The 13,045-nt window shown below is 38.0% G+C and overlaps 2 pseudogenes; one reads left to right on the forward strand and one right to left on the reverse strand.

The window, feature by feature from the left end:
- Positions 1-4,984, forward strand: part of LOC122134592 — an 82,472-nt pseudogene extending 77,488 nt beyond the window's left edge.
- Positions 4,985-5,953: 969 nt separating this feature from the next.
- On the reverse strand, positions 5,954-12,583 carry LOC122143877 (annotated as a pseudogene).
- Positions 12,584-13,045: the final 462 nt, after the last annotated feature.

Consider the following 13,045-nt stretch of genomic DNA (forward strand, 5'->3'; position numbering starts at 1 on the left):
ATTCTCTTTATTTAATTCTATACTCTAAATCTGTTCCCAAGAAGAAACATTGAAATTTTCATTTTTGGGTGAACTGTTCCTATGTTTGATTTAGTCATAGTTTCAACATTTTGGTGTGGTATCCCAGTTGAGCAGAGTGACACTGCTTGTGGAGAAAGTGCTACCTGATGTTTAGTGGTTTGCTGTTATTAACTAAATATTAATCAAATGAAAAGCAATCTCATGTCTTCTACTTCCCTCAGTGAAAAAAAAAAAAAAGATTAATGGCATGTAATATTTAATAGACCTCAATCAGGGTCCACACTGGTGATGCTACAGTTTTGCTGCAACTGAATATGAGCCTGTTATTCTTGCAGCTTATTGAACATTTAGCTTTGGCACAACATCTGAAAACACTGCATGTCTATTCCTCACAGCATCAATTTCTTTGATTCATGTCAACTACACGAAGAACTGGAGGTTAAAGAGCTTGAAAAATTCAGCATTGCATCACAGAAATTAATTACATTTGAAATTGTATTCAAACAGAAAAAACCATTCATATTGTAATAAATTTCACAACGATTACTGTATTTTTTGATCAAATAAAAACTGCAGCTTGCTGCAAGGACCTAAATAAAAAACATTTCAAAATTCTTACCAACCTCGTTACCATGTTCATACAAATATTTTTGGAAGAGTTTTCCTTTTAATTGAGATTCAAACGGTAAGAACTTCTGCTGTCAGGAAATCAAACTTCAGGATCGTTTAGTGAATGAGGTCCTCTTCTTCAGGGTCTCTGTCGATGGGGCTGGAAGGGCATGGGATAGCAGAGGGCTAACTTGGGTTTTTCTCGGCGATCGAGCCCCTGCCCCCGTCCCCCCTGGAACCTCCGTGCGTCCAACTGGGCGGGGAAGCGCCATAAATGAGTCCTCAGACCCAGAGCAGAACCCTTAGTGTTCACTGAGATACAGTCCAGCCTGAGGACTGGCTAGTGACGGCCGCCTGAGCTGCGTCGGTGCAGAATTTCCTGATTGGCCGGGGTGGAAAGTGGAGCTTTACGTGCTGAGGGGTCGGAAAAGAGCGGCTTTTTTCAGTCTCGCTGGCAACCACGGTCACAGGGATTGGCAGATGTGAAGGCAGGCTTTTTTTTCACTGCTGTCTAAACTTCTTTTCCTTTTATTAACAGTACCTGCCGGTAGTGTATGCTATCTGTATACCATTTCATTTTTTTATTTGTAGTTTTGTTGCAACATTACCTTTGAAGGATCCCAGCTAATTACGGAAAGCTTATTTTTTTTTTAAAAACTTTTGTTTACATCCCTTTTTGGATTTGCGGAAGTGAAATTCAAGCAGCATAACAGATGACTCGCGCCCGCACGGTAGTTTGTATAACACTGTATCCTTTTTGTTTTTTTTTTTTTTTTGTTTTTTTTTTGTTTTTGTTTTTTCGAAGCCAGAGTTATGTGACGTTGTGCAAACTTTTCGGTTATTCTTTTCTGAAGGTAAAAGTATTGAAGTGATTTGTTTCGAGTTCACAGCAATTGTGCACAAGATGTTTAGAAAGATGCAAGAGCAGATTTGTTCTGCATAGTTTAGCAGCTACTAATATGTGATTGGCTTTCATTGCACAGTCCTGCACTGCCTTTTATGCCACAGCACACAAAAAAAAAACGCAAGCTATTTTTTTTCTGAGCAGTCGGTACTTTCTTGGTATCACCTGCTCTACCGAATCTATTACAGTAATACAAGCATTTGAAAGAAACGCCTTTAAATGTTGTTTTTTAAAATGTTATGATTTATGTTATTTATTATAGATTTAAGTAATTTTTTATAGATTTTTTTCTTTTTGCACTTTTTTGGTTTTTGTGTTAATTTTCCCTCTTTGCAGACAGCAGCAGGGCAAATATTTATTTTCAAAATATTTTTTTCTCTAAGCATTTATGGAGAGCTTGAGATCCTTTCAGGGAACTGCAGTGCTTGTTTGGGAATATTTTAATTTAAAATAAATACATTAAGAGATATATGTCCCATATGACCTCTGTAATTATTGAAAGCCAGTTCCCTTTTTGTGTTAAATTAAATTTTGCTTTAATATATTCATGTGATTTCTAAATCACTGCATAGCAGTTGAATCACCTAAAGCTTTCCTTTCTTTGTTTTCTTTAACTTTAAGTGGTCCATTTTCTTTCTTAAAGTGAAATCTTTCATAATTTATTGAACGTTATAGCCCAGGTCGGCTGTGCTTTTCCAGATGTGTACATATGAACGAGAGTACATAATTATGAAATCTGCATTAATTTATTTTTAAGGCCATGAATGTTCCTCCAGCCTGTCCGTACTGTATTCATGTATAAGTGTTTTTTGTAATTTTTGTAATTTAGATTTTTAGCACTGCTTCAAAGAGTATGTAAATATTTTGACATTTTTAAGTGACGTAGCACCAGTTGCTTTTGGAAGTGTATTTCTATTTGTGGTCCCACCTACAGCATTGTCTTTTATGTGTCTTATATTTCCCATCGCGTTTGGAACAAGCAAGTGTTTAGTGTGGGACACAATACTGTTGTTATTTTCGTTCGTGATAAATTACTCTAGAACTCATGCTGTTGGGAGTCCAAAAACATGTTGACCTTTCTACTCGTGATGGTTGCTTTTCAGCACAAGTTTAATAGCTCTATCTAGGAATGTTGGAATTGTATTGTGATGTTCCATATTGGGTTATTTGTTTACTGGAAACTCATCTGAATTCATAACCCGCCATGCATAAATACGAGGGAAAAGTTGTTGAGATGGAAAAAAAAAGGAAAGAAAAAGAAAACCCATGCTTTGGTGAGAAACGGTTACTTTTTACATCATTGACCACAGCGACCAAAGCCAAGCTCCATCAAAGACTCAAGACCTGCATGTATTCTTGGACAGTGTCATTTTATTATTAACACATAAATGAAACAAAACACGCTGTTCAGCTCGTAATTGGCGAGTCAAGGCTGTTTCCTGCGGTGTTTGTTGTGATGTGAAGTCTAGACTCGTTCAGCTCGTATCTCGTTCTGAAGAGAAGCCATTTAATCCAGCGTCTTTAGCTCTCAGAATCCTTAAAAAGCATCACCGAGTGTGTTTGAAATGTTTTCCGCACCACCTGAGAGGAAATAAAAATATTTTTTTAATTTAGAAGATTTATAAAACTACAAGACCAGAACTATTTAATAACCATTTGTTAGTTTGATTGTGGAAAGACCTTGTTCTTTGAGGGGGGTTCCTGCAACAGGAGGGTTGTGGAGGAAGGTCAAGTCGAGAGCTTGCATGTGCTATAAACTGTTAAACACTTTTACAGGTTTGTTTGTTTTAGGTCTTGGAGTGCTCCAAAACAGTGCACGAAAGGGGTACTGAAAAAACCAATTTGAATGCCCATGAAAAAATCCCGTGGCATGTTTCGTCACACTCCATCTTAGCTAGGTTTCAATAGTTATGCTGAGACCACTGACACGAACAAAAAAAAAGAGAGGCTGAACTCAGCGAGCCTGTACGTAGTTTATGGTGAGCTCCATGTTGGAGAATGCACCTGGGGGGCGTCGGGCGAGCCATTCACTTAAGGAGCAGGGCCCTGTCTGTCATCAGATGAGCTTGCAAAAAACTTCCTGCACCATAGGGTGATAGTGGTCTCTTGCAAAGAAACAGAACTGATTTACAGCCTTTGTCTTTCAAATAAATTCATTTAGGCTTGCCACTATAATTGTTTGGGTTTTTTTTTTTTTTTTTAAATTTGCTATATGCCCGGGTAAGTGGGGTTTTACATTGCTAGTTAGTCTTTTTTTGCATACCTGTTCTGAATACCATTCCATTTTGAAGAATTTGTTGAGGTTATGAGGAAAATACATGTTGTAATGTCTTAGATAAATATGTTTCATTGGTATGGGACCATGTATATGTCACATTTATCTTCTGAATTTGAAAAAAGTTTTCTTCTCTCAACAAATTCAATTTTGGACCTAACTTACAGTAAGGTTGCAATCGCCTATTTTGTTTCTTTACGTGTTTTTTTAATGTTTTAATCTGATTTCGTCGGTGGACCTGAGTTGTAGAACCACCCTGTCAGTAAGTGAAGCTCCCACAGGGCCGTGTTCTTGAGGGTTTGTGCAGTACTCGGGCACATCCATGATCTGGCAGATAACACACCGCTTGGCCCTGCATTTAATTATCCAGCAGGGATTGTCACACTTAGGGGAAAGGCGGTTCTACACACCAAAAACCACACAAAAATACCCAAAATATCTCATTCACATACACATTTTCAGCTCAGGAAAGCACCAAAGATGAAGGAGCGAGCAGCCGTTACGGCTCACAGTGCATCCAGGCGCCCCTGTTGGCCCCTTTGCCAGGATGCTCCACACCTGGAGTTCAGGCTATGCAGGTGCAGACTGTGAGCTTTCGTGCTCCAGTCTCTCAGGAAGCCCTGCGCCTCTCTGCAGATGGTCAACCTGGCTTCCTGCGTCGTGGTCAGCCATTTTTGGACGTCCCAGACACTGCAGCACAGATCGCAGGTGTCCTCGTTCCTTCCTCCTGCAGCCCATGCAAGACAACAGAAAATGTTGTGTTTAAAAAAATTTTGAATACTGCAGGCAAAACATTTAACAAATCCCATCTGATGTGTTCAAGAAGAGAACAAAAACAAACCCTTCACTTCCTGAACGCTCTACCACAGAGCTTCAACTTATCAAAAAACACAGCAACACAAATGCAATCATGTCCCCCAAACAAGCCTGGGAATTTTTTTAATCGTAGAAAATCATATCTTAATGGACATTTTTTATGGAAACCTCTTTCTGCCACAGAACTTGTGACCTGTTTCCTCTCACAATTCTATATTCGGCCCAAATATTTTTATCTCACAGTTCTGCATTTTATTATTAACAATTATGACTTTTAGTTTTTTAGAAACTCAGAGTTAGGAAAATCTCAAAATTCTTGTTTCTGTTTTTCGTTTACCACCACAGGAATAAAGGTTTAAACTTGGATTTTAGAAGAAGAATTTCGGAGTTGTCCCTAGCATTTGTGCTAGAACAAAGAGAAGATGGAGCTCCTCTCACCTAGATGGGCAGCTGTCAGCCAGTGGGTTTTGTACTAAGGTGGTAGGGTAAATTTTGTGCAAAGGGCGATGTTGAGGACTGTCACCTGTTGCAAACAGACAATGTATTTTAGCGCAGGGAGGACCGACTTTAACGAAAATGTTGTGTGAAACCAGCGAGAGCCTGTTTTGCGGCCACTGACCTTTGTCTCTTCCCCCGCGAGAGGAGGGGGACTTTGGTTTGGTCTCCTTTTTTTTCTTTGGGTGGGGGAAGGAGTGTGAGGTGGTGGGGAATGGAGGATGCAGTTTGGAAGGCTCCTCAGGTTAGGGTTTGCGTGTCAGATATTGGCCAGAGGGGAAAGCAAAACGCTGACGATGTTTGTTAATGTTGGCTTAAAATGTGAGTGAAGAGCAGGCGCTGTCTGGTTAGAAACATTTACAACTGATGTGATGAGGCAGTTAACAGCACCGAAGAACAATATTCCTCACCAAGAACCTCCAGGGTATCTAAATGAGCCAGAACTGCAGGAAAACCCAGTTTGGAAGCATGTTAATGCCCAAAAGTAACAACCAGAACGCTTAATTATCAGTGCAAGAACCACCCTCCGATAATAAAGCAGTTACACAATTTTTCATGTGGCTTCTTACCTCGCAAGACCCTCACTTAAAACGGGAGCGGCAGGTAAGAGATGTGGACTTCTGAGCTTTCTCCATGTAATTTTTTCTGAGTAGTAGATGAAGGAAACACTTATGTTTCACGCGTCTCTGTCGTGCTGCGAATACTTAAAAACGATGGGGCCAAACTGGTGAATACAACATTACATTTAGACCCTGCAAATACACATTCACACACGAGCCTCTCCATCCAAGACTCCACCAATTTAATTTTCTGTGTCCTTGCTCTCTGAAGACTCAGCTTCCTAGAAGCTCTTTCTGGTTAGCTTCTCCTCTGCCGTTTACGTCCACTGTTGAGGGACGGAAAGAAGATTTGATAAGGTCCACAGCTGGTGGACCTAGAAGGACAATGATCAGCTAAAAAAAATGAAAGCTTTGACCCACAGGAATGAATTATCATTTTAAATACATTTCCAATAGAAAAAAACAGTTCTTTTAACAGGTCATTGTTTCTTTGACTCTTTCTTATAACACAAATAAAATGCATTCTTGGCGAGCAGAAGAGACTCATTATTGACCTAGAACTTCAAATCATGACAATTTTGTGAAATAACACTCAGCCCCAGTTTCAAACCTTCGCCTGCACAGACATCCTGGACAAATTTGTGCCGCTTTTTCTCCTTGAAGGGGACCTGAATCTTCTTTTTTTGGCGCAGTATCTTCTGTATCTTTCCTCATTTCCACTTCTTTTATTCTCAGACAGAGAAGACAGTTCCGCACCTGTGGGTGTTCACGGCACAACACCTCAGCAAAAAAATCAGCCATTCAACACTCAAAAATCATCATTAAACTTAACGACATGGCTGAAGTCACAGTCTAGAAATGATACCTCTCTGACCCTTGCAGATTTAGTTTGACGTGAGCCAATAGAATCAGAGAATTTATCAGAAGTGTGCAACTTCTCTACACTATAGTAAACTTTACTTTCCTGGTTTTTTTCTTTTATATAAATATTATTTGTGTTGCCAAATTCAAAACTCTAGACCAGCGTTAATAAAGCTACACAAAAAACTAAAACCATAAAAAACATGTATCATTACTTGAAATAAATACTTTAAAATATTTTATTAAGTAATAAATTAAAATTAAAGTATGGTAAACCTTAATACAAAAAAACAAACAGATTTTAGCTACATTTTTCAAGCCAAACATCTCATTTTCATTTGGTTTAACTGAAAATTAAATAACAAAAACATAACAAAATTACTATAATTTTAACTAATATTATTATGAAAAACAGTAAAAGTAAGATTAATAAAAACATAAATAATAATTTTAGGGTTACAAGAACTCTCTAAAAAAATATCAATTTTAATACGTATGAAAGGTGCTGTATGTTGGATTGACAGCGAGTCGGGTTGAACTAGGTATTGCAGTCCAAATTCAAAATATTGGAGAGGGTTTTTTTCACATGGCTCCTCCTCCTCAGACTTGACAGACGCAGGTTGCCAGATTGATGTCACAAACAGGAACAAGCGCACTTGACGATGAATGAAACGAAATGCGCTGTGTTTCCTGCCAACTGGCAACCCAGGGTGCCGAAATACAATTGGGTTAACTAACAGTGGGCGGGAGTCACACCAGACACAGAACCAAAACAAAAAACCGAACATTCCGGCCCTGAACGCACATTTTTTCAAAAGAGAGAAAAACTGACTTTTTTTTATGCTTTAGTAGAGAAGCCTTTGTTCAAAATCTTACATACAGCGCCTTTAATATATTATTTTATTATATTTACCTTTATAATGTGTGCTCCTGTAGCTCAAGTGGTAGAGAGCGCATTGCGTTAACAAGCGCAAGGTTGGGGGTTCAATTCACCGGGAACACATGATAGGTAAAAATTGATAGCCTGAATGCACTGGAAGTCGCTTTGGATAAAAGTGTCTGCTAAATGCATAAATTTAATTTAAAATGTAAATTTAAATTTAAAATTTATAATAAAAACTAATAAAAATAATACTACTACTACTAATAATGACACTAACCTAACAAAAAAAAAAAAAAAAAAAAAAAAAAAAAAAAAAAAAAAAAAAAATAGAACTAGTCAAAATCTGACCATGTTCTGAAAAGAAGAAAAAAGCCCAAAACTGTTCACAAGTTTTAAAAAAGCACTGTCTTTCAAACTTTTTAAACTGTCTTTCAATCATTTCAATCAGTTCTGTCATGTACATTTTGTCTGTCTGTTCTGTACAGCACTGACAGTGTTAAGAGCTCTTGTACCTCAGGTTTGACGTTGTAGTTCCTGCACTGACCCATGCCTGAGATGACCTTCACCACGGCTAACGAGGCCTGGCCCAGTTTATCCTGCTTCAGCAGTTTGCTGACGGCTCCACAGCACATCTCAGACACCTGAGCACAAACCACAGCATCCAAACCATGAGCAAATACTCCAAATGTTGAGTCTTTCCCAGCAAATATCGCTAGCAGACTGACCTTCTTGACAGAGTCGCGCATCAGAGGCACCACCATGACTACGATGTTGTTGTGAAAATTGAAGTGTGGCAGAGCTACCAGGAGATCACAGATGCACCGGATGGCCACTTCAGCAAGACCTTTATAACTCTGAAAGAGAACACGGCCTGACTTCTCTTCTGCTTCTTCTGCTTCCCAGTCTGAAACAGCATCAGATGGCCGTGATGAGAACCAATGGGCTCTATGGGAAGGTTAAGAGCACAGAGCACTTGATGTACCTTTGACTGTCTGTTCCAGATCTTCCAAGTTAAAACTTATACTGGCTGACGAGACCTCCTCAAACTCCCTCAGCTGCAGCGCTCTCTCTTTTTTCACCTGGAGAAGAACAGAAAATGCTTAAATGGGGTCATTTATTTCTTTGCATTTTTTTTTCTAATATTGTTTTCTTTTGGGTCCGTGTATCCAAAGAGTTCCCTTCTGATGAGCATTCTTCACTCTCACTGTTTAAAACAATCAGCTCTGTTTTTGCTGCTGAGCTTTTATGTGTCTAAACACTGCCTTCTCAGACTGAAATATAACCATCACCTTTTCAAAAGAAAAACAGGGTATCAGCAGTTTTTAAAATCATATTGAAGACTTCTAAAGACATGCACGAATAAATTTAACACTCTATAACATATCCAATCAATCTCAGACAAACAAAACTTGTCAGATTCTTGCAAAAAGGTAACTGCAAACTCAAAATTCACTGATGTTAGTATATGTATGTAGTGTAATATATCAATACACACACTTATTAGAGATTGATTGATATTGGATTGTGCCCATACAATAATAATTTGTTTAAAGAAAGACAAACAACTAATATAATTTCTTATATAATAATATAATAGCGTTCAATAGCAGCAGTCCAGGAAGAAGCTTCAAGGGTTTACCTTGAGCTAAATGTTAAATACAGCTTAGTATGCACTCAAAAATATCAACAATGACCAGAATTTTTTTTTTTTATATTATACAGCCGGACTCTTATTTTGAAACGCTGATGCTTTAAAATCTCACTCAGAAAGAAATTCCAAATATGCATTCTTACAACCAAGTTCATATATTACAATATAAACACCACTAAAGTAAAGAATGCATTTCATCAGCAGTATTTGCCATAAATGTATGATATTGATTGATTGCGAATTGCTCTGAATGTGTGGACAGTGCAGTGCAGTGAGACTTTGAACGTGCATAAAATCATCGCTATTACATTTTTTTTTTTGCAATTCTCCAAATTGAAGACCTCCTAAAACCATACTCTGAGATATTTTTTCATAAGCACATGTGGGAGCCCAAAGTGTTTAGCCAGAAATGTGACGGTGCATTCATGTCTGTCATCAGAAACCCAAGCACTTCCTGATTGCTCTTGCAGCTCAGTTTCAAGAAAAGCTGTTTTGGACTAAAATAGCTTCAACAATTTTCACAAAGGTGAAGGGGAATCTAATTTAACAGTGGGGCACTGCACCTTTGCAGCTTTTCTCCTCTTTCCGTCAGCGGTCGGATTCGATACGACGGCACAATGTCCTTAAACACCTCCAGGAGGGACACCATGACCAGCTTTCTGGACCGTGACGGCGCGCACGGGGGTCGTCTCCATCAGCATGGCCCTCAACTCCTTCAGCTTCTTGATCTGCGACAGGGAGGAAGGTCATCAATACATGTGCCCACAGTCCAGATCAAAGCCAGAAGATGACTGTTGAAGGGCTTTGTCTTACATTGACGTGTGGATCCTGCCCTGCGAGCACTGCAGACGACAGACTTGCCATGTGCAGTTTCTTCTTCTCCGTCAGCTTCTGAGCGCGAAGCTCTAGCTGCTCCTGAGGAGTTAACAGGTGGAACGATCTCGGGTTCCTCCTCTGATATTTTTTAAAACAAAATCAAAAATATATACAGTACAGGTCAAAAGTTTGGAAACATTACTATTTTTAATGTTTTTGAAAGAAGTTTCTTCTGCTCATCAAGCCTGCATTTATTTGATCAAAAATACAGAAAAAAAAATTAATATTGTGTAATATTATTACATTTTAAAATAATTGTTTTTAAATTTATTATACTTTAAATTATCATTTATTTCTGTGATGCAAAGCTGAATTTTTAGGATCATTATCACATGATCTTTAAAAATCATTCTAATATGATGATCATTATCAAAGTTGGAAACAGTTCTGCTGCTTAATATTTTTTCAGAACATGTGAGACTTTTTAGGATACTTTGATGAATAAAAAAAAAAGAAGCTATGTTTTAAAATATAACTATTTTGTAATAACAATATACACTATCTGGTCAGTAATTTTTGGGTCAGTAATTTTTTTTTTTTCTTTTTTAAATAAAATCATACTTTTATTCAGCAAGGATGTGTTTAAATTGATAAAAAGTGATAGTAAAGAAATATATTATTATAATATATTATTATTAGAATTTTTTTTTTTTTGACAATAAATGCAGTCGTTTTAACCTTGTATTCCTCAAATATATTAGACAGCAAACTGTTTCCAACACTCATAATAAATCAGAATATTAGAATGAATTTCTAAATGATCATGTGATAGACTGGATGTTACATGTGACACTGAAGGCTGGAGTAATGATGCTGAAAATTCAGCTTTGCATCACAGGGAATAAATTATTTTTTTAAAGTATATTCAAATAGAAAACTATTATTTTAAGTTGTAATAATATTTCACAATATTACTGTTTTTTCTGTATTTTTGATTCAAATAAATGCAGGCTTGATGAGCAGAAGAGACTTCTTTCAAAAACACATTAAAAATAGTATATGTTTCCAAACTTTTGACCTGTACTGTAGATATTGTCCTAATAATACGTGTAATAAAACCTGCATGACATGTAACCGATAACCCACATCAGAGAACTATGAACATGCAAATGGTGTAGCTAAATGATTAAAAAATAAAACCTAATATAGTGCAATCAAAAAAGGATTCGAGTTTGGAAATTTCATGGCAACGAAACTACCACAGCACTTTCAGAAAACACAACCCTTTGAGAGGAAAAGCCATTTCAAGGTTGCATTTGAAAAAAATACAAGAAAATCCACACCAACCTTGATTAACTCATCTTGGTCGACGGGCTTTCCTCCTCTTCACCTCTGCCTCCGGCACAAAACTAGAGGAAACAATACAGACAAAACTTAACCCAAATCCTTCCCAGCATTCACTGAAAGTCACCGTGACACCACACACACACACACACACACACCACACCACACACCAAATCCTCCCCAGCATTCACTGAAAGTCACGTGACACACACACACTGAGGGATCAGGCCCGCTCTTGTCTTTGATGGGCAAGCAGATGGATGAGCTCCTTCTCTTCCTCTGCTGCATCTTCCTGGGCATCTTCTCATACTTCTTCACCGGCTGCTCGGACTTGCGCTTTTTTGGCATGTACTGGAGTGCTGCAAAAGAAGAAGAGGAGCAAATATGATCACAAAGACCGTATCAGCGGACCGATTATGCATAGAGTCTACAGAGAGAAATAAATGTTTTTAAGCGTGCTGCTGCTGCTTACCAGGATGAGATGTCTCGAGTCAGAAAGGAAGCTTTTTTTTGCCATGGCTCTGACTGTTCCAGCGTCATCGTCGTCCATCTGTCTACAGGCAGAGACTCCAGACTCCTCTCCTCCTCGTCCTCCTCTTCCGCCCCTTCTGTTATGATACATCCAGTATTACAGAACTATCCTAATACACAAGGCATGAGAGTTCAATATGAGCCGTTTCTCCTCACCTGGTTTCTTCTTATAGCGCTCCAGGGGTTTGAGGCGTCTTATGGGAGACATCGTGTAATGGCCTGCCGAAGTTTTCGCGCTGTTTCTTTGCGTTGATTTCTTAGCTGAGCTCTGTTGCTTAAAACGGACGATTCTTCAGCTTGTTTCTCTAGCTTTCAGATTGCTGGTTTTCCAGCAGTTTTCTGAAGCTAGGCTTCTTTTTCTTGTTCCCTTTGGAAGCTTGTGTGAAAGATGCATAAAAGCACAGCTACATAATGCATGCTAGTGTATGCTACAATTATACATTAGACATGACTCTTTATATGACAGATGAAACAGAATTCAGAGGCTGGCTTGCATAATATCATATCCCAAAATGTGATTTTCACTACCGTTTTCCATCAGAGAGTCTACATCAAAATTACATTTTAAATAATTTTGCTCTATTTTTACTTAAATACAGCAATAACTGAAAATCTGTATAAAATGAGTTACTTTACATATAGAAATAAAGTGTTCAGATTAAAACTGAATATAGGTTTAGTACAACAGAATCCCTCTCAAGATATAAAATATTACAATAAAATGATGACTGAACTACTCAAAGTTATAAATACCCCAGAGTTAACTATTAGTATGTGATATGGACAGTCTACGACACGGATACGAGTTGACTAGCATGGGTTTATGCTAGTATACAATAATATCAGGGATAAAACTAGTATAGTACAATGAAACAATAACACAGGGTTGAAAAGATTTTGTAAAGGGGTTAAACTAGTACATTATGATAAACAGTAAAGGTTAGACTAGTACTGCCGAGCCAAAGTTTTGACTAATACATAAAAACAAGGTTGTTCAATCTCAAGTGACACTGTTAAAGGGGTTAAACTAGTACATTATGATAAACAGTATTAACCTAACTGTACTCACTCGCGTTGTTGCGTTTTGCGTATTATTTACAGGATTAACTTATCTTACCGGGCCCATATTGATCTGTGATCCGACTCAAACAAGCGAAGACGTTTCAAATGTGTAACGTTTAAATCAGTTTAATTAAAAAAAGTGTAAGTATCCACTCCTTCGCACATGCACCACGTGGGGACAGGAAGTAAACTAAGGGAGATGCCGCATGAATGGAGA

Source organism: Cyprinus carpio, unplaced genomic scaffold (assembly GCF_018340385.1).
Source record: "Cyprinus carpio isolate SPL01 unplaced genomic scaffold, ASM1834038v1 S000006527, whole genome shotgun sequence".
NCBI classification, from domain to species: domain Eukaryota; kingdom Metazoa; phylum Chordata; class Actinopteri; order Cypriniformes; family Cyprinidae; genus Cyprinus; species Cyprinus carpio.